This window comes from Natator depressus, chromosome 6 (assembly GCF_965152275.1).
Source record: "Natator depressus isolate rNatDep1 chromosome 6, rNatDep2.hap1, whole genome shotgun sequence".
Lineage (NCBI taxonomy): Eukaryota > Metazoa > Chordata > Testudines > Cheloniidae > Natator > Natator depressus.
Window position 1 is genome coordinate 108,816,346 of NC_134239.1, and position 27,100 is coordinate 108,843,445.

Consider the following 27,100-nt stretch of genomic DNA (forward strand, 5'->3'; position numbering starts at 1 on the left):
GAATCTGCTGCATTCTGTTTTCTGCACTTTTTTGTTTAGCTAAGCTAATCAGCAGAATCATGAATGCTGCCCTGAACCTGCAAAGTGTTGAGTATCATCATTTCCTGTTGGCTTCATAGCAGTAGAGGTAGCTCAGCATTTCATAGGAGGTATTCAGTAGTACCTTGCAAGATAAGGGCCTTAAGCATAATGCTCTAATAAGGACATGAGTAATACTAGAATTGTCAAGATCTGGCCAATGGATTGTTAACTTTAAAGTAACTAGAAATGAAGAAAATTTTTATGCCAACCCCACCCCCAGGACATAACAGATTTGAATCTTTTATTTTGATTTCAGACGCCCTGGAATCCTGCCATTCAGTTCCTTCAAAACAGCATAATCTTTTCATTGGGACTACTCACCTGCTTAGAGCCAAGCATATGCTTAAATGCTTTCCTGTCTGGGTTCTTCTGAGTCTTCTTGGGACACTGCTGTGCTCCAGCAGGACTCCCCAATAGCTGTGTATCGAGTGGAGCAGAATTTGGCACTGAAATCAGGCCTGAAATTATATAAGAAAAGTATGCAATGAATTGTACTATTTACTTCTTTAAAAAAAATTCCAAGTAGGGATGGTCAGAACCCAGAATTCATGTTCTGCAGACAATTCAATTAAAAAAGTCCATTTCAGAATTTCCCATGGAATGAAGGAAATCCAAAATTTTCATTTAAGAAAAATTGAAATGACATTGTTTTAACTCTTTTGAAACAAAATGAATAAGGGTCCCCAACAGGGTGATCAGATAGCAAGTGTGAAAAATCAGGGCAGGGAAGGACAGTTAATAGGAGCCTATATTGGACAGTCTTGAATATTGGGACTGTCCCTATAAAACTGGGACATCTGGTCACCATAGTCCCAAAGCTGCCCAGCGCTGTGGCTGCCTACCTGATGAGCTGCCAGGAAACCAGGAGCCTGGAAGTCCCTGACAGTCCTGGCTTGACCTGGGGCTGCCAGGCTCTGGTTTCATGGCAAGGCACCTTGAGTACTTGGCTTGAGTCAGGGCTTCCTGGGTCCCAGCTCTGCAGCAGCCCATGAATACTTGAGAGAATTCATTCATTCCCACAGAATGTTTAGATTTTGACAAATCACCACTTTTTGACAGAAAAGTGTTCCTTCGGGAAATATTCAACTAGCTCCAATAGCAAGACGTTGGATTTATAAAAGCAAAACCACATGCTTGGTCATGAGCTGTGAATTTCCTCTTTTTTTGTGAAAAAAGAGGGACCTGAATGATATTTGTTACTGTATTGTAGCATTTATTTTGTATAATGATATGCATCATCTTGTGTTCCCAGGAACAGGGCTAAACATAGTACAGTATCTTTGTCCTAAAATGTGATGAGAAAAAACTATGAAGAAAGGCTTTGATACGTTCTTCTTCAGAATCTTGCTTTAACTTCAGCATGACAGTACTGCTTCTCACTGTCAAAGAGCCACTTAGGCATCAGGCGAAGGATATTTCTATACTCAAATCTCAAGGTGTGATAGCAGCTTGAGTACATCTCCATGAGCTAGCTTTAATCCAGCAAGCTCAGGTACTGGAGCAGTGAAGCCATGGCAACGAGGGCTTCACAGTGTGGGCTGTGTACGCCTACCTGGAGCCCTGTGCAATTACTCTCAGGGCTAGCCTGTGCTGAAGCATGTTCTGTGCTGGATGAAAGCTAGCTTGGGTACTTGTACATGAGCTGAAATCACATCCCCAGTGACTGCAGTGTAAACATACCCAAAGGCAGAAGTACAAAATCATGGAATGTATTTATTATTGCTTGAAATATAGTGAGTTTGATTAGGTTAACATATATGATTCCTAGGAGCCCATCCCTGGTGGTCTGCAACAGAGCCATTGGTCAGTGACATACCAGTAATCTCTGGAAAGGGACTCCTAACCTCATCACATTAATAACTGTAAATGTGTGCGGGGGGAGGTGTTGTTTGTTTTTACTTTAAGCCCGCTCCCTCACCCACACACACTTTTTGCACTAGTTAAGTTTTGACTTCTGTGTGCAGGGGAGGAAATGAGTGCTGATACGTCTAGTTTAATGTCTTGGAGCTAAGATACTACAGTAACAGGGCACATGCATGTAGGTAGATGACTAGGGAAACTAGATAGTTTGGAAAGACCAGGGTGCCTGATTCTTCCTTGAGTTGCACTGCTAAGCAGACAAATAGGATAGACAAGTAGAGGAGGGGGGAAAAATCAGGATACCTGTTCCTCCCTGAGTTATACTAGCTTTAAAATGATATGACATTGACTTTAATAGACTTATATATAACGCCAAAAGCTGAGGGATACCTGATTTTGAAAGGGAAAATGGGACAATGTTCTCTTGCATCTGGTCCCAATTCCTCTTAACCCCAAAACAAATGTTTGTAATCTAACAATTCATACACTGATGAAACCAGCCACGTTTCCTGGGGCAACTGCCATATTGAAGTCACGATGTTGCATGTCTCCTCGCAAACCCAGGAAAAGCACAACATGTGGGGCCTCTGGTTGAATATCAGTGAACTAAGCCATAAATAAATTCATATTATAACGCACACAACCCCCCTCTTGAGCCATGAGCTCGCTTGATGTGAATGGCCACAGGTTCCATGAAGCCAATACAGTGATAACAGGGGTAAATTTGATCTACGTAGAGTGATATAAATTATGAAATGGAACAGTTTTTTAACTCTGCAGATATTGCCACCAGTATGCAGAACCCAGTGTTTGTCATGCATCCGCTAGGAGCCCAAGATATTACCTTGTCTGCTATGTCAGAGGAATCCGCAAAGGTAAAACCTGTAACTCAGGGACTCGTTATTAAAGCAATGAATTGTGATCCATTTTTATCAATAATACATTTCTGCATCAAGGTTAACTTGATTTATGATCTCTCTAGGGTCTCTACTGGAATAGAAATAAACCTATTACAGTGAATATTATTGTCTTATATTTTTTACATTTTTATTGACTCATGCTAGTATGCATAAGCTTCTGTATATTTGATTGCATTTAATACTTATCTCTTATCTTGGAGAAAAGTAATCCAGAACACAGATATTCAATGAGAGGAAAAGATATATTGAAAAGGGAAATGTCAAAGCAAGTCCCTCTCCATGCAGCACTGGTGAGAGCACACCTATGACAGTTCTGAACAGCTCAACTGGAGATGGCTATTGAATAGCTGGAGAGAATTCAAAGTAGTAGTAAAATAATTAATGATCAACCACTTCCAGAACATTTGCCTTTTGGGGAGGTATCAATAATGAAGGTGAAGGCTGAATGATTCCCAGGGACTTCTGGAGGGTTGGGGACTCATATTTTCTAGTCTTGTTTCATGCCCTGGAACAATGTGGAGATGATGTTAATTTGTGCAATAGGGTGGTCTCTGAATGAGGAATTTGTGATAGCTTTCCACAGTAGTTTATCTCATCAGCTGGTTTTTAATACTATAAATTGCAGGATGTTATTGACATTATTTCAGGGTCTAACTGAATGTATGGAATTGTTTTAGAGTGGTTCTACTAATTTATTTTGAGTACAAATGCTCTCTTGTATTCAGCCTTGCAGGAACTGATCTTGTCACCACTTTATGCATTAAACCACTGTTTTTATGTAGACAATAAAGTACTGAATGTCAGCACAGATAAATACTATATGTGTGAAGCCACTTAGAGCAGCATAGTTTTGAAATATCCCCAGTACTCTGAAAGCTAGATGTTATATTACCATCTCATCCAGCCAAGGCAATCCCATCTCAGCCCTGTCCTGTTAACTGATTATCACATTCCCCATGGAATGTTACTGGTAGCAGCTCTACCAACATAGGATAGACCTACTGAGGAAGTGTCTGGATTTTTCTGATAGCTCTATCTATTAATGAGAAGATCCACCTTTGGTTGAAGATGTTTGAAACTGGGGGACTGTCATAGGGCAGCCCTGACTTGGGTGCCCTCTGCAGCATGACAAGCATACCTGCCCCAGTTTCCCCTTTCTGAACCCCCACTAAATCCACTTCAAGTTTTCTTACTTCAATAATGCCCTTCCTCAGCCAGTTTATTTTCAAAAGCATACATAAATAGTCCAAAACATAATCCATTTCCCACAACAAGCGGATATAATCCTTAAAACCCCACTCTTCCCAGTCGGCACACCCACCAGTATCTCTGCTGGGACTCCTTCCATACCATACCCCAGCGCCCTTCAACCACAACTGGACTCAGTCCATAATCTTCTGTCCCTGGACTGCCACCCTAGCCCTTCCAACTGGAGTGCAACCCTGCTCTCCCCAGCAAGATCCCCCACAGCCTGTCTGCTGGGAGGTCATCCTTTGTAGGGGAGCATCCCTCACACCCCTGGCCCTCTCACTGTTCCCCTGGGTCCAGCCCTCCAGTGTGAACATCTCATTGGGGAAGCATCTCTGTTTCTCCCCCTTCCTTCAGCCCTCTACAGCCCATAGCTCCAGCTTAGGGCCAGCAGGCAACTCACTCCGCTGCTGTTGCTCCTTCTGCCTTCAGCCCTCTGGTCCTGACTCAGCTATGCCAGCCAGCAAATCCTTCTTGCCACTCTACTGCCTTCAGCGTTCTCCCTGGAACGACCTTCTGCTTCCTTCCCAGACTCCTCCAGTCTCTTGTTCTCTGCCAGCTCTCACCTGCCCTTTCTGACAGAACCAGCCTGCTCTAAGGCATATTAAAACAACAGCTCCTCCCCCTGATATTTTATAGCCCCTAGGTGCTGCCCTACCCACCTAATTGGCCAAATGGGAGCACCAGCTCTGACGCAGGCAAGCTGGAACGCCTTCACTTACTGGGGCCAGCCACCCTATGACAGGAACCATTAACAGATACCTGATTATGCAATCCCATGTTTTCAGCAAACTGGCTTTTCTCCATCACCAGAATGTTTGAAAGTTGTGATGCTTTGATCCAGATGCGGAGCTTACTAGAGCCATCTATGCCTTTGTAACCTTTAGGATGGCTTGTTGTAAGCGGTTGTGTTTGCGGCTACCCTTAAAACCCACTTGCAAATCATCATAGAATATCATAGAATATCAGGGTTGGAAGGGACCCCAGAAGGTCATCTAGTCCAACCCCCTGCTCGAAGCAGGACCAATTCCCAGTTAAATCATCCCAGCCAGGGCTTTGTCAAGCCTGACCTTAAAAACCTCTAAGGAAGGAGATTCTACCACCTCCCTAGGTAACGCATTCCAGTGTTACACCACCCTCTTAGTGAAAAAGTTTTTCCTAATATCTAATCTAAACCTCCCCCATTGCAACTTGAGACCATTACTCCTCGTTCTGTCATCTGCTACCATTGAGAACAGTCTAGAGCCATCCTCTTTGGAACCCCCTTTCAGGTAGTTGAAAGCAGCTATCAAATCCCCCCCTCATTCTTCTCTTCTGCAGACTAAACAATCCCAGCTCCCTCAGCCTCTCCTCATAAGTCATGTGCTCTAGACCCCTAATCATTTTTGTTGCCCTTCGCTGGACTCTCTCCAATTTATCCACATCCTTCTTGTAGTGTGGGGCCCAAAACTGGACACAGTACTCCAGATGAGGCCTCACCAGTGTCGAATAGAGGGGAACGATCACGTCCCTCGATCTGCTCGCTATGCCCCTACTTATACATCCCAAAATGCCATTGGCCTTCTTGGCAACAAGGGCACACTGCTGACTCATATCCAGCTTCTCGTCCACTGTCACCCCTAGGTCCTTTTCCGCAGAACTGCTGCCTAGCCATTCGGTCCCTAGTCTGTAGCGGTGCATTGGATTCTTCCATCCTAAGTGTAGGACCCTGCACTTATCCTTATTGAACCTCATCAGATTTCTTTTGGCCCAATCCTCCAATTTGTCTAGGTCCTTCTGTATCCTATCCCTCCCCTCCAGCGTATCTACCACTCCTCCCAGTTTAGTATCATCCGCAAATTTGCTGAGAGTGCAATCCACACCATCCTCCAGATCATTTATGAAGATATTGAACAAAACCGGCCCCAGGACTGACCCCTGGGGCACTCCACTTGACACCGGCTGCCAACTAGACATGGAGCCATTGATCACTACCCGTTGAGCCCGACAATCTAGCCAGCTTTCTACCCACCTTATAGTGCATTCATCCAGCCCATACTTCCTTAACTTGCTGACAAGAATACTGTGGGAGACCGTGTCAAAAGCTTTGCTAAAGTCAAGAAACAATACATCCACTGCTTTCCCTTCATCCACAGAACCAGTAATCTCATCATAAAAGGCGATTAGATTAGTCAGGCATGACCTTCCCTTGGTGAATCCATGCTGACTGTTCCTGATCACTTTCCTCTCATGTAAGTGCTTCAGGATTGATTCTTTGAGGACCTGCTCCATGATTTTTCCAGGGACTGAGGTGAGGCTGACTGGCCTGTAGTTCCCAGGATCATCCTCCTTCCCTTTTTTAAAGATTGGCACTACATAAGCCTTTTACCAGTCATCCGGGACTTCCCCCGTTCGCCACGAGCTTTCAAAGATAATGGTCAAGGGCTCTGCAATCACAGCCGCCAATTCCTTCAGCACTCTCGGATGCAACTCGTCCGGCCCCATGGACTTGTGCACGTCCAGCTTTTCTAAATAGTCCCTAACCACCTCTATCTCCACAGAGGGCTGGCCATCTCTTCCCCATTTTGTGATGCCCAGCGCAGCAGTCTGGGAGCTGACCTTGTTAGTGAAAACAGAGGCAAAAAAAGCATTGAGTACATTAGCTTTTTCCACATCCTCTGTCACTAGGTTGCCTCCCTCATTCAGTAAGGGGCCCACACTTTCCTTGGCTTTCTTCTTGTTGCCAACATACCTGAAGAAACCCTTCTTGTTACTCTTGACATCTCTTGCTAGCTGCAGCTCCAGGTGCGATTTGGCCCTCCTTATATCTTTCCTACATGCCCGAGCAATATTTTTATACTCTTCCCTGGTCATATGGCCAACCTTCCACTTCTTGTAAGCTTCTTTTTTATGTTTAAGATCCGCTAGGATTTCACCATTAAGCCAAGCTGGTCGCCTGCCATGTTTACTATTCTTTCGACTCATCGGGATGGTTTGTCCCTGTAACCTCAACAGGGATTCCTTGAAATACAGCCAGCTCTCCTGGACTCCCTTCCCCTTCATGTTAGTCCCCCAGGGGATCCTGGCCATCTGTTCCCTGAGGGAGCAGAAGTCTGCTTTCCTGAAGTCCAGGGTCCGTATCCTGCTGCTTACCTTTCTTCCCTGCGTCAGGATCCTGAACTCAACCAACTCATGGTCACTGCCTCCCAGATTCCCATCCACTTTTGCTTCCCCCACTAATTCTACCCGGTTTGTGAGCAGCAGGTCAAGAAAAGCGCCCCCCCTAGTTGGCTCCCCTAGCACTTGCGCCAGGAAATTGTCCCCTACGCTTTCCAAAAACTTCCTGGATTGTCTATGCACCGCTGTTGCAGCGTGATTGCTCAAGGTCCTTCACCTCCATGCATTGGTGTACATGCTCTGTCTAGGTTGTTATATCATGCCCATTGTGATTGTATTTCAGCACTCAAAGTTGCAATAGCTGCGTGCTATTCTGCAAGTGTGGTTCAATTATCATTAGTATTTAATATCATTAGTATTTAGATAGTTCTTTGAGTAGGTGGATCCTGTCTCCTCCATGATGTCAAATCAAAGAATAAAGACCAGTAGGGTCTTTCAAAGAAAATGGGGGGCAGACCTTTTTTATATCAATTATTATTGTAATTTGCATGCGTATATGCAAAACTAGTCACAACAACCAGAAATGATGATTGGCATTGAGATGTTATAAATATACAATATGGACAGTACAAATTTCATTCCCATGTATTTCTGCTGCATGGAGAAGGGCAAGCAGTGCATTCACCACCATCTTCACCAGTTTTAATGGAGGAAGGTAGCTTTATAATCTGTTCAGAGCCCTGCCAGCAAAGGCTGCCTAGGAAGGCAAAAATTCAACACATCACCTGCCACTGCCTCACACTGGGATGAGTTTTGGGATTGCATGCACAGATTCCAGGACCCCCAGCTTATATCTCTGTGCCTGGCAGACTTTCCACTGTTGTGCATTTTACGGATGGTAGCTGGAGGAAAATCAGGTAGTGAAATGGGCACTTTCCTTGTGTTTAGAACAAAAGTATTGTTTGGTTTGTTTTAAACTATTGTTTTAAGAACAAATAATCATTGTCATTAAAGACAGTAATAATTTGGTCTGGCTTATTTTGGACCACAAAACTTGGTTGCGGATGAATGAAAGTCACAGCAAAATAGCTACTGCACCTCATAGTGAAATCCTTCTTAAGGGTTATCTAAGAAATTATATGGCAGTTATAAAACTACCCATTTGTTTGTGCCTATCACAGGACATGTTTATTAGGCAAAATCTCTCCTTGCTCGAGCTGGAGCCAGAGACAGAGAGGCTGTATCAATAAGCTTTTATTTCACAAATCATAAAAATAACAAACTGTGCCTGTTTCCCTGTCTGCACTGGATTTTCAAGTCTGAAAGTCTGTCGGTTTGTGGTGTCCCATGTGAATTACTCATTAAAGTGAGACTGAGATCTTGCAGTGTGGAGACATTTCAGACAGTTTGTCAGACTGTTTTCAGACAATGCTCAGGATAATAAATGGCCTCAAAGAAGGTATCAGTGATCTACTTTAGTGCTCCAACACAGACTGGGATCAATCCTGAAATCCATATTCAACCAACATACCCATTGCCTGTTCATCATCAACTAGGTATTGTTTAAAACAGAAGATAATCTTGGATACCCTCCAAACTTGTGCCCCAAATCACAAACTGTAACATTCACAAGGCCAAATTCAGCCTTGAGGTAAAATTTCTCTGAAGTCACTGAAGTTTCTTCATAGTTGAAGTGGGTTAAAAGGCCTGCTTTGAGGCTGATACTGGTCTGTATCAGCTTGTAAATGGGCAAGCATAGGTGCTCGAACTAGGGGTGCTTCTACACTCCCTGGCTTATATAGGGTTTACAGTTTGGTTCAATGGCTCTCAGCACCCCTGTGAGTATACCAATGCTTTCAGGTGTAGGCAAATTTCCAGAAGCCCCAATAAGCATAAAGAAAATTGTAGGAAAGATTTAGCTTGTGGATCCCTATGCCTCTTCCTAACAGGCTGTGAATACAAATGAAGATTAGTCATATTTCCACCAAGTCAGTTTCCCTAGAATGAAAGGGTGGCAACGACAGATCAGCTAGCCTTGAAAGCCTAGCTAAAACTGGATTTACACCAGGTAGGGGGTAAAAGTGCAGTAACACCACACTGAGTGAAATCCTGGCAAAACTTCCACTGATTTCAATAGAGGCAGAATTTTACCCATTTACTCTAACCTAAAGCAGACCCATGTTTGCAGTGTTATTGTAGCTGTGTTGGTCTCCTTAGAGTACGAAGCACACATCAAAAATAGCAATAGTCTAGAGCACCCCAGATATAGTTACCCAAGGTCTGAGAAGGTGTTGCGTGTTCAGCATCTGAGCTGTGGTGTCCAGCCTTCCTCCTAACGGCTGGGGAGGTAGTTGTCAGATTCCGAACTCGTAGAGAGCTTCTCAAAAGAACTTCTCCAAAGCATCTCCAAAATGCACACACTAATACTCATAATACTGATACTTTTTTATAGGTAACTCAAAACAAAGCATAACTCAAAGTAACCCCTAATGGGCTGACCATTTCCCTAGCAACAGCAAAGAAACCAGTAAAACAAGTTCTATCAAGAAACTTACAATTGCAGATGCCTAGACTCAAGGTCAGCTATCCACACTCCATTTCTAGTCTCATGAATCTGTCACTTTATCTATCCTTGTTAGTAACGCTGCAGCTGTGCAGTTGTTTTTGTGTGCCTAAGCAAGGCTGCATTCCTTCTGACTACGTGGGGTCCTCTCTTCCAGCTTATGGTGGCTAAGTGCACAAGATGGCTGAGGGTTATGACAAGTCCAGGTTATGTTAAGTCCAGTTCTCTCAGAACAAAAGAACCTACAGAAACATATGATCTTTTGACACACTCTCCTCATCAGTCACTAAATAGACAAAAGAATATATTTTAGTACTTATTTTCTTTTTCAGACTGCTAGGCAGAGATTTCAGATGCTTCAATGAGCCTTAGAAAAAAGCAGTGATTGGAAAGAGCAGTTTAATATGTGCGGGTTTTTTTTACATTTTATCACCAAAGGTTCTGTAATACTTGTAGACCAAAAAGTACAAATAAGACAGCCTAATGATTGATGATCAAATGTACATCCCACAGCATTTTTGACAGCTGTCACTTCCATTTGTTCAAGAGAAGTTATTTCATTTAATGACTTTCCAAAGCTCTTCACATTTCCAAACATTCTTGCAGGATTTGTACAGGATTTCAGTCCACTGATATGCAACATTTGTATATACTGTGTTAAATGCCTTAATCAGTGTGTTTAAATACCTTAATAAATGGGAAGTACCCAACAAATAAGAGTGCATATAAAACCTACATGGGGGTCAGTACAAAAAAAATGAGACATGGGGCCAAATCCTAGGTCCAGGTTAAGTCCCTTAGTACTAATCCAGCGCACTACGCTGGCCTAGCTAACCACAATATTTTAAAAGTAGTAAATGGGATGACCAAGTAACTATAGGCTTGTCAGTCTGACATTAATTCCATCAAGACAATGGAGAGGCCGATATAAGACTCAATTAATAAAGAATTAAAGGAGGGTAACCAACATAGATTTATGGAAAATAGATCCTGTCAAACTAATTTGATATATTTTTTATGAGATTACAAGTTTGGTTGTTGAGGTAATATACTTAGACTTCTGTAAGACATTTGATTTGATACTGCATGACATCTTGATTTAAAAAAATAGACATAAAAGTAACATGGTGTCAGCAGACCAGATCACAGGCAATCATGTCTAGTGGTCAGAGTCCAAACGCAAGAGCCAATGGTTGAGACAATCGGAATCATGAGTCAGAGCCAAGGGTCAGACCCAGATTACCAGGAGTCAGGGAAGGCAGAAGCAGGGCTGGTTCTGAGGCAGGAGCAAGGCTGGAATAGGACAGGAACAAGGCTGGGAGAAGGGCAGGATCTGGGCTGGAGCTATGGAGAAGCAGAGCTGGAGCAGGGCTTGGAGAGACAAGTCCATGGGCATGTGCATTGAGCAGCCAATGAGGAGCTGCTGCTGCTAGGTTTAAGAACTGGCCTGCTGGCTTCCTCAGCCAATCAGGCAGGTCAGTCTGTCATGCAGACTGTCTGGCTTGTTAGGACATCAGAAATACTGAGTAGGCACAGCTGAGGGCCTTACTCCTGACAGTACCCCTCCCCCCACCATTTGAGGGAGCACTCTAGGTGCCGTTGGGTCTACTTTCTCTGGGTATGGGAGGTGCATTCTGACATGTCAGGTGTTGAGGATTTGCCAAACTATATACTCATCATGTCATTGGACAGTTACATGGGGGTGAAGGTGGAGGAGGGCTCGAGCAATGTGAGAAGGGGTCATCTGTGTAGTGCTTCAGAAGGAAGACATGAAATATGGGGTGGATCTTCAGGGATTTGGGTAATTGCAATCTGAATGTTACTGTGTTGACTTGTATTTCAATCTTGAAAGGGCCCAGATATTGGTGGCCTAGTTTGGCTGAGGGTTGAGTAGATTTTAAGATGGCAGGTAGACAGCTGGACTTTGTCTCCTATGGCAAGGTTGGGGGTGGCCTGGTGGTCCCGGTCAGAATGACATTTATATGCTTCCTTGGCTGTTTATAAGTGCATTTTGAGATCCTGATATAACTGGTGGAGATGGGTAGCTAGTTCTGTGACAGCTGGTACTGGAGAGTTTGTGGGGATGTCCAGAAGAAAGCGGGGTAAAACCCATAGTTGGGGGAAATGGACTTTGCTGGGTAGAGACGTGTGTGGCATTATTGTAAGCTAACTCAGCACATGGGAGCACAGACAACCAGTTGTCCTGGTGATAGTTCAAGAAGCAGTACAGGAATTGGTCAAAAATCTGGTTGACCTGCTCCATTTGTCCAATAGTGTGTGGATGGTAGATAGCTGAGAGAAGGGGCTCAATCTCCAGAAGTTTTAGAAATTCCTGCCGGAACTGGGAAATGAACTGAGAACCATGGTCTGACATGATGCTTGATGGCAATCCATGGAGTTGAAAAATCTTTTCCAGGAAGAGGCAAGCAGGAGGGTGAAGTGACATTTTGGGAAAGAGCTCGACCACACCCAGAATCATTGTATGTCCCTGGGAAGGTGGCAGCTCCACAGTAAAGTCAACAGAAATGGTAGCCCATGGTTGAGTTGGAATGGGCTTGGGCTGGAGAAGGCAGAGTGGTTTTGAGCAGGTTTTGGTCCGGGCACACAGTTCACAGGATCTTATGTAGCTTTTGATTGAGGTGTGCAAGTGTGGCCACCAGAAACTCCTTGTGATTAGGCTTCAGGCAGCTGAAGTGACCTGCAAGGAGTGCATCGTGACATAACTTAAGAACCTACAGCCTTGGTTGCCCCTTCAGGATATAGATGCAATCCTTATAGTAGATGTCCTCATCTTGGAACCTGAAACTGGGGCTGGTGGGGCCTCAGTATTCTCCAGAGTCTGGTGGATCTAAGCAGTGAAAGGGGTCATTCAGTAACATGGTACAAATTGACTCCATTAAGCTGTTGTCTACTCTGCCTTGAAGTTAGATGCCTTGAGAATCATAGAGGGAGTTTTCTCACCCAGTTCCAGATACTCGACCTTACGAGACAGGGCATCAGCCTTCCCATTTTTTTGCTCCTGGGCAGTAGGTAACTATGAAGCCAAATCCGGTGAAGAAAAGGGACCAACAGATCTGTCATTGGTTGAGGTGTCTGGCTGTTTGAAGATGTTCTGGGTTCTTGTGAAATGTAAGCACTTGGACAGGGTACCTACCCTCCCCTCCCCCAGTAGATGCCACCATTCCTCAAATGCTGTCTTGATAGCTAAGAGTTCCTTATCTCATATATCATAATTCTGCTCTGCAGGGGCTAGCTTGAGAGAGTAATAGGCACATGGGTGAAGTCGACTGACTGGACCCACCAGTTGGGACAGTACTGCACCCAGGGTGAAATTGGATGTGTTGGCCTCTACTGTGAATGGTTTAGGGGGGTCTGGGTGAACCAAGATGGGTGCTGTGGTTAATTTCTCTTTTAGCTGATTGAAGGCAGTTAGGTCTTCCAAGGACCAAGTGAACAAGACTCCTTTTCACAGAAGGGTGGTCAGAGAAGCAGCTGGGTTGGAAAAGCCCTCAATGAATTGCCAGTTAAAGTTAGTGAAATTTAGGAACCATTGGATCCTGTGGGAGTCCTTTGGTGTAGCCCAGTCAGACCTGGCCACCATATTGTGTGGGTCCATAGTTAATCCCTTGGATGAGATAATGTAACCAAGGAATTCTATTGTACTGTATCCTGGTCAAACTCACATTTTTTGGGCTTCACGTATAGATGATGATGGCAAAGTCTTTCTAGGATGCTGCAGACATGCTGATCATGAGAAGCCTGTCAGAAAAGATGAGGATGTCATCCAGATAAATGACTACATAGCAGTATAACACATCCCTGAAGATATCATTCATGAAGTGCTGGAATGTTGCTGGGGCATTGCACAGGCCAAATGGTATGATCTGGTCAAAGTGTCCTTACTATTATAGGTTTCAGAGTAACAGCCGTGTTAGTCTGTATTCGCAAAAAGAAAAGGAGTACTTGTGGCACCTTAGAGACTAACCAATTTATTTGAGCATGAGCTTTCGTGAGCTACACGAAAGCTCATGCTCAAATAAATTGGTTAGTCTCTAAGGTGCCACAAGTACTCCTTTTCTTCTTACTATTATAAGCGGTCTTCGGCTCATCTTCCTCTCTAATCCAGACCAAGGTATAGGTCCCATGAAGGTCCAACTTAATAAAAACGTTTGCAAAGCAGAGTCTTTCAAAAAGCTCATTAATGAGAAAGAGAGGGTATCGATTTCAAATCGTGACTGTTTAATGCCTGATAGTCAATTCAGGGCTTTAGCAATCCGTCTTTTTTTCTTTACAGAGAAAATTGGAGCCCCAGCTGAAGAGGTGGAAGGACAGATAAACCCCTTTTGTAGATTTTGCTGGAGGTAGTCATGGAGAGCCTGAAATTCTGTCTCCAAAATGGAGTAGATGTGACCAAAAGGGACTTCTTCTCTCAGCTGTAGGTCGATGAGACAGACATAGCTGTGGTGGAATGGAAGAGTGTCCACATTCTTTTTGTCAAATACATTGGCAAAATCCTTATATTTAAGTGGTAACATGGTGGGGAATAGACTGGACTGCAGAGGGTAACAAGACTTCCTGAGGATTAAGCTGTTCAGACTCAGAATCTTGAGGAAGGCAGGTTGAACCGTGAAGGGTTCCCAGTCTATGGTCCCCACAATCAGGTTTCAGCAGACAGAATTGTTGGTAATATGGGGATCAGAACTGTATCATGCCTACCCTCTAATGAATACATGGGTCATGGATAGTAAGCCAGGTCATGCCGAGAACTACTGGAAAGTGTAGTACTTGGATAATAAGCCCTAATTGAAGGGTCTCTTGGTAACTTTGGAGAGTCACAGTTTCCAGGGGTTCAGTCTGCTGGGTAACCAGGCCCGTGAGAGAAGCAAGCCATTGATAGACTCCACCAAGTCTGGAGTGTCCTTGCATTGAGTGGGGATGTGATGTACTCGTGCAAAGTCCTGATCTATGAAGTTGCCTAAGGCACCTGAATCCACGAATGCCCCAAGGTGGACCTCTGAGATGGAGGGACGTTGGATGTGCAGAGGGAGTTTGAATTCAAGAACTAGGGGTCACCAAATGAAATTAATGGGCTGCAGGTTTAAAACAAACAAAAGTAAGTACTTCTTCATACAACACACAATCAACCTATGGAACTCTTTGCCAGAGGATGTTGTGAAGGCCAAGATTATAACAGGGGTCGAAAAAGAACTAGATAAATTCATGGAGGATAGATCCATCAATGGCTATTAGCCAGGTTGAGCAAGGATGGTGTCCCTAGCCTCTGCGTGCCAAAAGCTGGGAATGGGAGACAAGGAATGGATCACTTGATGATTACATGTTCTGTTCATTCCATCTGGGGCACCTGGCATTGACCACTGTTGGAAGACAGGATACTGGGCTAGATGGACCTTTGGTCTGACCTGTATGGCCGTTCTTATGATGTTTCAGGACCCACCCATTCATGGCCACGGTATCTGCAGAGAGGTACTGAGGCTGGGTACCGATGAGAGGCAGGGATGCCACCCAAGCCCAGACTCCCCTATCAGGGCCTGGGGTTTGGCCTTCCCTGACCAGGGTGCAAATTGGGGCTTAGGAGGGCAGTCTGACACAAAGTGTTCTGGTCTTCCACAATATTAGCATAGCCCCGATGCCTGACACCACCTTCTCTCTGCATTGATGAGGTGGGGCTGGACTTGGTCAAGCTTCATGAGTTCAGGTGGTGGGGAAGGCGCCCAGGGTTGGTGGGCTGGAGATGCCACTACTGGCAGGAGTCAGGAAGCTCTTGGTGGAGTTTCATCAGGCAGTTGTCAGTCTTGATTCTGAAGTCAATCAAGGCATCCAGAGTGGGCAGGCAGTCCACTCAGACCAGCTCATGTTTGAGGTCATCATTTAGGCCGAAGTGCAAATAACAATGCTGCTTGGCCATGTTCCATTTAATATCCCCTACCAAGCGGTGGAATTCTGCTGCATATTTAGCAACAGATTGACATCCCTGCCGCAACGCCCGAAGGGTGGCCTTGGCTGTACGCTCACAACTAGGGTAGTTGAAGATCACAGGCATGGTTTGAATGAAGTCTTCAGCCATGCCCAGGAGTAGGGTTGCTTTCTCTAGGAGTGAGGATGCCCAGTCCAGAGCCTCCCCAGTCAGTAGGCTGATAGCCCGACCCTGTATTGGTCAGTGGGGAATGACTACAGGTGCTGGCATTGATTAAGAAACCCCCCACATGTGCCCCCATCACCATTAAACTTATCAGGCAGGGGAATCTTTGGCTCATGCAGAGTGGGGGGTGGAGTTGAGGGTGGTGCTGCCTGCCTGTGCAGTGCTGGGTTCTGTGCCTGTAGGGCAGCAACCTGGCATGCAGCATGGTGACCTGGGCCTGCAGGGTCTGCAAAGTACCCCATATTTTTAGCAGGGGAATACTGGCTAGGGAGGTATCCATAGAAGCTGCTGGTCTGGACCCCTTGTCATCTTAGTTCTCCTCTATTTACCTGGGCTGCTCAAACCATCAGGAGACCGGGTCATAGGCAGTCAGGTCTAGTGGTCAGAGTCCAAATGCCAGAGCCAAGCATTTAAAAACATGCTTAATCTCATTGATTTTAATGGGACTTAAGGACATAGTTAAAGTTGAACACGTGCTTTGCTGAATTGGGATGGTGTGTTGAATTGGGGCCTTATCCAGTGCTCAAAACCACAGCAGTTGTTATTCTTTGCCAGCATTAGAAGTCAGATTTCCTGTCCCCCAGCAAGTGTTCAGAGCACCAGAACATGCCTTTTGTTAAAGTGAAGGTTATTTTAGTTATTACAAAAAATACTTTTATTGGGGTAACAAATTAGAATAAGGATGACTGGGCATGAAAGAAAAAGGTTTCATGATTGAGTTTAATGCCTCAGTTGTTTTAGTTCCATCAGTAATTTACCTTTATTATGAAATAAAAGGGATATCATGTTTTATAGAATGATTATTTTTCTTCTGGTTTTATTGCTACAGGGGTTATATTTAATTATTTTTATTGCTGAACTCTAGTAACCATATCTGTGTTATACTTACCGGTTTTTAAATCAATAAAGCCAACGTAGGAGTATTGCTTAATGCCCCAGGTATGCATAAGTACCTCCTGGTTTTATAGAACTTGAATATGGTAGGTAGAAAAAACTCATGTCCCAGATCATATACAGAGAGTAACTTTCATCTCTGTTTTAGGTAGGATTCAATTAATCTTAATTCAATTTGAATAAGATCCCTAAAATGATGGTTATTTTTGTCCAACAATTACTGTGTATCATACAAAGAAAAGGAGTACTTGTGGCACCTTAGAGACTAACCAATTTATCTGAGCATAAGCTTTCGTGAGCTACAGCTCACTTCTCACGAAAGCTCATACTCAAATAAATTGGTTAGTCTCTAAGGTGCCACAAGTACTCCTTTTCTTTTTGCGAATACAGACTAACACGGCTGTTACTCTGAAACCTGTGTATCATACTTAGCCCCTATGGCTAAAACCCAGGATGTAATAGTGATACTATGAGTCTGCACTGCTACAGTACCTACTATCCGAGAGGTCCAAGTGCTTTACATACACTAAATGAATCAAGACTTGCAAAACCCTGAGGGAAGAGGGTGGGTGGAAGTGGGGGGACTGAAGTACAGACCAGTGCCAGCAAAAGTGCAAGTATTGCTCATGGATAATGCATGCAAGGATGAATTATTCAAGATTTAGGGATCTAATTAAGGACATTTGCATATCCCATGTGTCCTTACATCATGCACATGGAATTCTTACACTTTTGCCAATGTAGACAGAGATTAGGGCCATAATTCAGCAAAGCATTTAAGCACATTCGTAAATCGATTCCTATTCAGCAAAGCACTTAAGGACATGTTTAAGTATTGGGTCTTAAGTGACTTGCCCAAGGTCACAAAATAAGTCTGTGTCACCACCAGGAATGGATTTAAGTTGTCCTGATGGTCCCTCCTTTCACCACAAAACCACCCTTCTCTGTAGGAGAGTAATCTTTCTATTTTTCCTGTATGATTTCTGTTTCATAAGGAACCCTGCACATTAGTTGGATTATGATTAAAGGGATTATTGTACTTTTTGCATTAATACCCAGGAAATGCATCTCTTACCTTGACTATTTGTCTAATTTTTGTGGCACCGCATACTGTACCACAAAGTAATAGACATAATGTGGCATAGTGTGACATAAAAGTGATTTGTGATTTTCAGAATTGTTACTAAGAGTATGATGGTCATAGTCGCCGAGAGCATGAGATGAACCTAAAAGAATTAATAGTGTTTTCCTGTGCCATTTCAATTTCTAATGTACTGAGTTACTTCGGAAAACAGACAGCAAATACATTCCTTAGCATAATTTTTTGCAGTATGATTTGTTGGGTGAATGAAGTTATTACACATCATGTTCCACAGGTAGCAAAATGACCATCCAATTAGAGAGACAGTCTGCTCCATTTTTGTTCAACTGTGGCTAAATCAGTTTGTGGGCCAGCTGACAAGCTTCTAAGTAGAGCATTGGTAAAGAGGGACATGAAGGAAATGTATAAGAATAGATTATGTTCTTATGCAGGTGAATCAAACAGAAGAATACTGGTAATATATTGCTGACCCATGTTTTTCAGTTCACATTGTTTTAACAAATGAAAGTGGGGAAAAGAACTTCTAATTTTTAAAAGTTCAGAAGAAGTACATCTTTTGTATCAGATAGGCCCTGCTTTGGCAAAGCACTTAAGCACATGTTTAGCTTTAAACATGTGAGCATCCAGTGGAAATTCTCAGGTCAAGCACATGATAAGGACCACAGTCTTCTGGGTATGTGCAGGACTGGATTTACACCTTACGTGCCCCTAGGCACAGCATCTTCAGCGCCTCCCCTGCCTACTGCTAACCTTCATTTTGCACACCATTTTAGAGAGATAATGCACCCCTAGAGTGCCGGTGCCCCTAAGCACGTCCCTACTGTGCCTAATTGGAAATCCGGTCCTGGGTATGTGTTTTAATTTTGCTTTTGTAACGTGCCTCACATTGCATATACTAAGGAATGGGGTAATGGGTTTATTTTATGTGAGTGCAGAATTCCTTGTAATAGTTGCCAGCCAAAACAGGTGCACCATATTAATGAGAACACATGGAAGTAGTGGTGTTTGAATCTTTTAAATGCCTGTCACAGATTGAACTGATTGAGTAAAACTCAAAAAAGAAACCAGACCTGCTCCCTCCCCCAAAATGTCATTGCTGTCTTATGAAATAGTAGCTTGTTTTTCCCCAATTTTTTTTATAGAACTGGTCCATATTTATTCACTAAATGTGCTGTTAGACAAATATTTTCACTATTCATCAAATAATTTAGATGATGATTCGTTTTCTCAGTGTTTAGCCAGATGAGCAAATACTAGAAGTCAAATAAAACATTTGATGACTAATGTTAATATTTGCTGAGTAACTCACTTGAATTTTTTTCAACTACATCTAATTATTTATACTAATGCTAATATTAATGCTCATACTGGATCATGTAAACAGTGACTTCTTAGGTAGTTAAACAGTACATGATGCACATTGCCATGTACATCTAGCTAAGTAATGCCTACCATGTTGTTGATCTATTGCTTAATTCAGAAGAAGAATGGGAAGAAAAGAATTTATGAGAGCCTTGGAACCCATTTGTTTCAAATAATTCTTCAGGATCTAATCCAACTTCCTCATGGAAAAACTTGCATTAACTTCATGGGGAGTTGGTTTGGGCCCTCTATTATTTACCATTTTAAAGAACTAATGACTGTAGAGCTAAAACATATGGAGGTTAATCAAGATGGAAGATGACTGAAGCAATTGATATCAAAAGACACTTGGATTTGCTTCTGGAGAAAGTACTGATGAAAAAGTAGGAAGGTGGGATTAGGACAGGCTAAAGGACAGGCATGTTGGGTTGGATGGCCTTTCTACTTTCTCAGTCCAATTTTTCAGCCAGCCTGAACACAGATGCCAATTTTGTGTACACAACTGATTACTCCTGCAAAACACAGCTGGCTGACTTTCAGATGCAAGTGGATGTGCGTGCAAAACAGGATTTAAGCCCATTTTGGATCTCTCAGCCGTTTATGCAGGCCAAGTAGGGGGAACACAAACTGAGATGTGAGGGCTGAAGATCAGACAGAGCAAAACAGTATGAAAGAGTTAGAGGAGAACTCTTCAATTTAGAGAGATCGTGCGGTCTCTAATGAGAGTTTTGCCATTGACTTCACTGGGGCCATTGTTTCACTCCATAAATGTATCAATATAGTCTTCAGGTAGTAAATTCTGGTGTGCGTGCACAGAGAGAGAGAGGGAGATTGGAAATGAATTAGTAGCCCAAAGTAATATTATGAGCTGGGCAGCAACACCAGAAGAGAAATCTCTTATTATCAGTCTTCTGTGCTATCAACTATCTGAGTGATTGAAAAATGCTGCTATGGCAGGGGTGCCGGGTGGTTTGCCATGTGTATTCAGAGTTTAGATTGGCAACAGAGTGGGCAATCTGAGGTTTGTTTAAGAATGGCTGACACAGAAGTCACAATTCGTAATTTCCCAACCTGTTGCTTTGCATGAAATGTTTTTGGAATGTAAAATGTATGGTAGATAAGCAAATCCAAACTAATATTCAGATGGGAAAGTCAAGATAAAGGTCAATGATCCTTCTAAATTATTAATGCTGCAAAGCATTTTCTGGTATTACATGAATTTCTAATGAGCATTTGTTGGATGTGTTGTACTCTCACTGGGCTTGACTCTGCAAGGCCCTGAGCTCTCAGGCCCTCATCCAGCAAGACATTTAAGCACATGCTTTTCTTTAAGCATCTAGAAGGCCTCACTGAAGTCAGTGGAACAACTCACATGCTTAAGTGCTGTAGTAGGGCCAGAACCTGGCAGGATAGGACCCACTTTTTTTTTTTACTTCACATCTGATATAGGAAAAATAAGTGACTTTTCAGCCATTTTTGAAAAATAACAGCAACTCAGAGCAGCTCTTTTTATATAATACTGTGGTCAACTATTCCACAGCAATGATTTATACTTCAGGAAACATATGGGAAAGTTTGACTATGATGGAAAGTGAGTTATCATTTTATCAAGCAATATAAGTACCTCAGCAATAAATAGGAAGCTAACCTTCCTGTTATGTGAACATGTGAATGTTTGATATTAGTGGTGGGTGAAACGCAAAATGAGGAGGCAATGCAAATTTTTGTGTTTTTTTTTTTAACTAAGATGAGGTGCTTCCTAACTTTTGAGTGATGAATCATGTAAACCTCCATGTTCCCTTAATGCCACTTTTCACATTTATATTTACAATATTTTGCCATCATTGAAAGGGTTAAACAGTAAACAAGGCCCTGGAAAGAGCTGATGGAAGCTAGAGTGAGACCTTGTGCTTGTGGGCAGGCTACTGGTGTCCGGGAATTCAACCACAGCTGCACAACATAATGGACCACAAGGTTAGATGGCAGGTGTTGACAGAACCCCACACTGGTGTGGGTGATCCCCAAAACATCACAAACACATTGTGCAAGTTCTGTTGTTTTTGCTACCTCTATCACAACTTTTCATCTTTTGATAATTGAGTCACAATGGTGAGTGAGACCTTGTTGCTCAATCTCTTTCCTCAGATTGGTTACAAGCACAATATTTCACCAGTTGTATGCTTGTAGCTAGCGTCAGAACAAAACTGTCTCCGCCAGGCATGTGATTGTTTGCTGTTTTGTTATATCCAAGGTTATTTAGAGCAGTGGTTCTCAAAGCCGGTCTGCCACTTGTTCAGGGAAAGCCCCTGGCATGCCGCACCAGTTTGTTTACCTGCCGCGTCCGCAGGTTCGGCCGATCGCAGCTCCCACTGGCCACGGTTCGCCACTCCAGGCCAATGGGGGCTGCGGGAAGGGCGGCCAGGACCACTGATTTAGAGAGTTTGTGACTGTTGTACGAAGAAAGGAAAAGTTCTCAGCCTCACATGTTGATATCGATGTTGTGTCCTGGGTTACCCCCAGAGACAGAGAAGCTTTTAATGGATAACCAGCACACATTCCCTTTCTTTTTCATTTAGCATTTTCTCCTTGGAGTTTTTCTTCCCAATGGGATAAACCAAGAACAATATGTTTTGTCTTCTCCTCTGCCACTGCTGCAGTCTTGGATTCAGATAGCTCAGACACAGTGTCTTGAAAAAGTCTTGTACCACTTGCAAAAAGGAATGTTTGCAGTGGATTGATGAAAAGTAAAAAATGTGCCATTTTTGGAACCCCATCATGTTATTGAAGGGCAGTCTTCCAGAAGTCAAACTGTCTTTCCAGCTGGCTTAAAACTTCGACTAAGGCCTATGATGGGGTGGACTAGGCCGTGAGGCCTGCTGCTGGAGGTTTTGTGGCCCAGCCACACCATGCCCCAGAAAAGGGCAGTGGAGAGGGTCTTCCAAGTTGCCTAAAGAGGCACATGGGACACAGGCAATCAGGAAATAGGATGCAGCGAGCTGCCAATCATGGCCCAGCAGGCTCGTCTAAAGTTAGCTGCAGGACCAGAGTGAGATCAGTCTGCTTGCAGGGACCAGGGGAGAAAGAGGTGCTCCCAGCTAGCTGCAGGGGCTGAAATGATTGGACAGATCAGTTTCTGGCAGGGACTGGGGGTGTGAGGAAGGTGTGATGTTATAGGGAATATGAGTGACCATTTATAATATTATTGATACCAGTATTACGAAATTGCAATGAATCTTACAAGATATGCTGTGTTAGGTATCAGTGGAAATGTTATGATTTGATAAGTATGATAATCATGTTTATATGTATGTATCATCTTTGTACTGGGAGTTATAAATATGAGTGATATATTTATATCTCAAACTTGTGCTGTGTTTCTGGGTGACACTCCCAGACAGATTGGCATCAGCACTAGCCAGTCTGCTTAATGGCCTATCCAGGGCAATTAGCTATACAACGTACCGATTGAGAGAAGGCAGGGTCCACACCTCTGAGTCAGCAAGACATGTAGGGACAGTCCTGTGGACAGGGGACTCCAAGTGCTTTTCCATGCCCATGTGCTGTGAGCTTGTGTTTGGGACAAAAGATGTACAAGCCACACGGCAAAGGATATAAAAGGCAGCTGCAGCTTCTCCATTTTGTCTTCAGTCCTGCTTCTCACCTCTGGAGTAACTTCTACCAACTGAAGCTCTGAACAAAGGACTGAATGACCCATCCAAACATTGGATGTGTTCCAGAGGAACTCTACAAGCCAGCAAACTCACTAATGCTGCTAAGAACCTGATTTATGAACTCTATAGTCTTATGTATATATCTGATTGCTATGACCATTTAACAACTCACTTCCTCAAGGTCCTCAAGGAATCAATCCTGAAGCACTTACACGAGAGGAAAGTGATCAGGAACAGTCAGCATGAATTCACCAAGGGAAGGTCATGCCTGACTAATCTAATCGCCTTCTATGATGAGATTACTGGTTCTGTGGATGAAGGGAAAGCAGTGGATGTATTGTTTCTTGACTTTAGCAAAGCTTTTGACACGGTCTCCCACAGTGTTCTTGTCAGCAAGTTAAAGAAGTATGGGCTGGATGAATGCACTGTAAGGTGGGTAGAAAGTTGGCTAGATTGTCAGGCTCAACGGGCAGTGATCAATGGCTCCATGTCTAGATGGCAGCTGGTATCAAGTGGAGTGCCCCAAGGGTCGGTCCTGGGGCCGGTTTTGTTCAATATCTTCATAAATGATCTGGAGGATGGTGTGGATTGCACTCTCAGCAAATTTGCGGATGATACTAAACTAGGAGGAGTGGTAGATACGGTGGCAGGTAGGGATAGGATACAGAGGGGCCTAGACAAATTGGAGGATTGGGCCAAAAGAAATCTGAGGTTCAACAAGGATAAGTTCAGGGTCCTGCACTTAGGACGGAAGAATCCAATGCACCGCTACAGACTAGGGACCGAATGGCTAGACAGCAGTTCTGCGGAAAAGGACCTAGAGGTGACAGTGGACGAGAAGCTGGATATGAGTCAACAGTGTGCCCTTGTTGCCAAGAAGGCCACTGGCATTTTGGGCTGTATAAGTAGGGCATTGCCAGCAGATCGAGGGACGTGATCATTCCCCTCTATTCGACATTGGTGAGGCCTCATCTGGAGTACTGTGTTCAGTTTTGGGCACTACACTACAAGAAGGATGTGGAAAAATTGGAGAGAATCCAGCGAAGGGCAACAAAAATGATTAGGGATCTGGAACACATGACTTATGAGGAGAGGCTGAGGGAACTGGGATTGTTTAGTCTGCGGAAGAGAAGAATGAGGGGGGATTTGATAGCTGCTTTCAACTACCTGAGAGGCGGTTCCAAAGAGGATGGTTCTAGACTATTCTCAGTGGTAGAAGATGACAGGACAAGGAGTAATGGTCTCAAGTTGCAGTGGGGGAGGTTTAGGTTGGATATTAGGAAAAACTTTTTCACTAGGAGGGTGGTGAAACACTGGAATGTGTTACCTAGGGAGGTGGTAGAATCTCCTTCCTTAGAAGTTTTTAAGGTCAGGCTTGACAAAGCCCTGGCTGGGATGATTTAGTTGGGGATTGGTCCTGCTTTGAGCAGGGGGTTGGACTAGATGACCTCCTGAGGTCCCTTCCAACCCCGATATTCTATGATTCTATGATTCTCTTTCTAATCTTTTATAATAAAACCTTTAGTTTTAGATACGAAAGGATTGGCTGGCAGTGTGGTATTTTGGGTAAGATCCAAACTAGCATTGATCTGGCAATGTGGCTGGCTCTTTGGGCATCAGAATAACATTTTGTATAATGAGCAGAGTTTTAAATAATTCCTCAACTTCCTGGATCTGTTTGCGTCTTGGGAGCCAGAGAACTGGAATTCAATAAAAGGGGCTCTGTGATTTCTCTTCTTTTTTTTTCTTTTTTTTTAGCTTCTTGATAACTAATGTGGGGGATCAGGAGCACTGTTTGTGGCTGGTTGGTGAATCATCTAACTACAGCGTTAACCACCAGTTTTGGGAGACTCTGCTCTCCTTTTGCAGCCTGCCCTGACCTTAGTATTTTTAGTGTGGGCTACCCTAGGCACCTCAGGTCTCAGAAGGAGCTTCTGGCTGGCTACTGGAACTCAACTAAGACAGGCTGTCAAGGTTCCTTCCCCACTCTGAACTCTAGGGTACAGATGTGGGGACCTGCATGAAAACCTCCTAAGCTTACTTTTACCAGCTTAGGTTAAAACTTCCCCAAGGTACAAACTATTTTACCTTTTGCCCTTGGACTTCCACTGCCACCACGAAATGTCTAACTGGGTTTATTTTTGAGAAAGCGTTGTTTGGAACTGTCTTCCCCCCAAAATCCTCACCAAAACCTTGCACCCCCCTTCCTGGGGAAGATTTGATAAAAATCCTCACAAGTTTGCATAGGTGACCACAGACCCAAACCCTTGGATCTTAAGAACAATGAAAAAATCATTCAGTTTCTTACAAGAAGAATTTTAATAGAAGAAACAGTAAAAAGAATCACCTCTGTAAAATCAGGATGGTAAATATCTTACAGGGTAATTAGATTCAAAACATAGAGAATCCCTCTAGGCAAAACCATAAGTTACAAAAAGCCACAAAGACAGGAGTATCCATTCTATTCAGCACAGCTTATATTCTCAGCCATTTAAAGAAATCATAATGTAACGCATACCTAGCTAGATTACTTACTAAGTTCTAAGACTCCATTCCTGTTCTGTCCCCGGAAAAAGCATCACACAGACAGACCCTTTGTTTCTTCCTCCCTCCAGCTTTGGAAAGTATCTTGTCTCCCCATTGGTCATTTTGGTCAAGTGCCAGTGAGGTTATCCTAGCTTCTTAACCCTTTACAGGTGAAAGGGTTTTTCCTCTGGCCAGGAGGGATTTTAAAGGTGTTTACCCTTCCCTTTATATTTATGACACAGGCTACAGGGAAGTTGTCCAGGGAAATGTAGAGCAGCAATTAGTAAAGGGGCATAGCATGAGGTTGCTATCCTTGTTGGGACCAGGAGATGTGGGTGGGACCATCCTCTCCACCAGCCAGTGGGGAAAGTAAGGAAGGGAATTAGAACTGTGGTTCCCCAGGGAAGGGGGGCCGCACTACTGGGACTGACTCAGCGGGGAGCTGTCATCAGTGAACTGAGTCCAAGAGGGGTGGCTCAGCAGGAAGGCTGGGGTCATCGAGGACTCAAGTAGAGGCAAGGGGTCCTCAGGGAAAAAGCCCTCAGGGCATTGCTCAATACCAGAGTAGGAACCATGCAACCTAGCTGGATCAACCAAGGCTACTATGATGGGTAAAGACTGAGCCCAGGGAGGGCTGCAGGACATTTTGGCTTTTCTACTCCCAAAGGGGTTTGTTTGTTTTGCACACACACTGTGTGACTTGGCCAGAGGAGTGAGTCACCGAAGACCTGCCTGATGAGCACAGCAGCTGACGGGGCATCATGAACAGGGGGAAAAAAACCTGCAGGCATGCACACACTCGACCAGGGGGTGCTTGCGTGAGGTGAGGTGCACCCCATTACAGGGCCCTTTGTGAGGAGGCTACATAATAGGGACTACTTAGTTTCAATTTAATAGGATAAAAAAATCAAACCTTTGTAGCTAAATTAAGAAATGTCAAATAGTCAACAAACCCCCCTCTGCTCACATCTCTCACAGTAAAATATAGATCAAAATGCATCCTCATTGACACTAAATAGGTGTAAATGAGAACAACATTTGGCCTTAAGCTTTTAAGGATCTTGTTATTTTTAATTGTTTTTTCTCCTACCTCTCTGTCAGCTCCTATGCTAATCTTCAGGTTGTCTTTAGGCTAGCCAATCTTTGTCCCCCTGATCAGCATGAATGCGGGGGCAAGAAAACTCTGCTGCCTTCCAGCCCCTCTCTGTACTGTAACTCCCACATTATCTTCTAATCCCCTGCATTGGTAAACTACCACCTCATATAAATTCCATAGCTCAATATTTTCATAATAAAATGTCCAGGGAAAGATTTTCTACAGCTCTTTGATGTTCTTCACCTCTGCATTGCAGTGAGCTACCCCATTTTACCCAGGAGGATGTGGGACCCATACTTGCCCTTCATTGCAGCATGTGCAGTTCCATTGAAATTTGAGCCTTATTCTGTAGAAGTTTAATGTAAAATCTGCTTCAGTACAGAGTGCTCTTGTAAGGCTTTATGTCCGGCTTAAGCCCCATTTAACATGGTGTGAAGGGACTAAATGGGGCATAAATAATGCACAGAGGACATGTGCAAGAGAGACTGTGAATGGTGGGAAATGAAAATGATTTCCCCCTT

At 43.7% G+C, this 27,100-nt stretch overlaps 1 long non-coding RNA gene across 6 annotated transcripts in view; it reads right to left on the bottom strand.

The window, feature by feature from the left end:
• Positions 1-27,100, bottom strand: part of LOC141989492 (uncharacterized) — a 192,721-nt gene that overhangs the window by 115,084 nt on the left and 50,537 nt on the right. For all 6 annotated transcript variants that reach the window (XR_012639992.1, XR_012639997.1, XR_012639996.1 and 3 more), the window contains exon 2: positions 403-539. This is a non-coding gene — a long non-coding RNA (uncharacterized LOC141989492). The remainder of the gene's footprint in view (positions 1-402; positions 540-27,100) is intronic.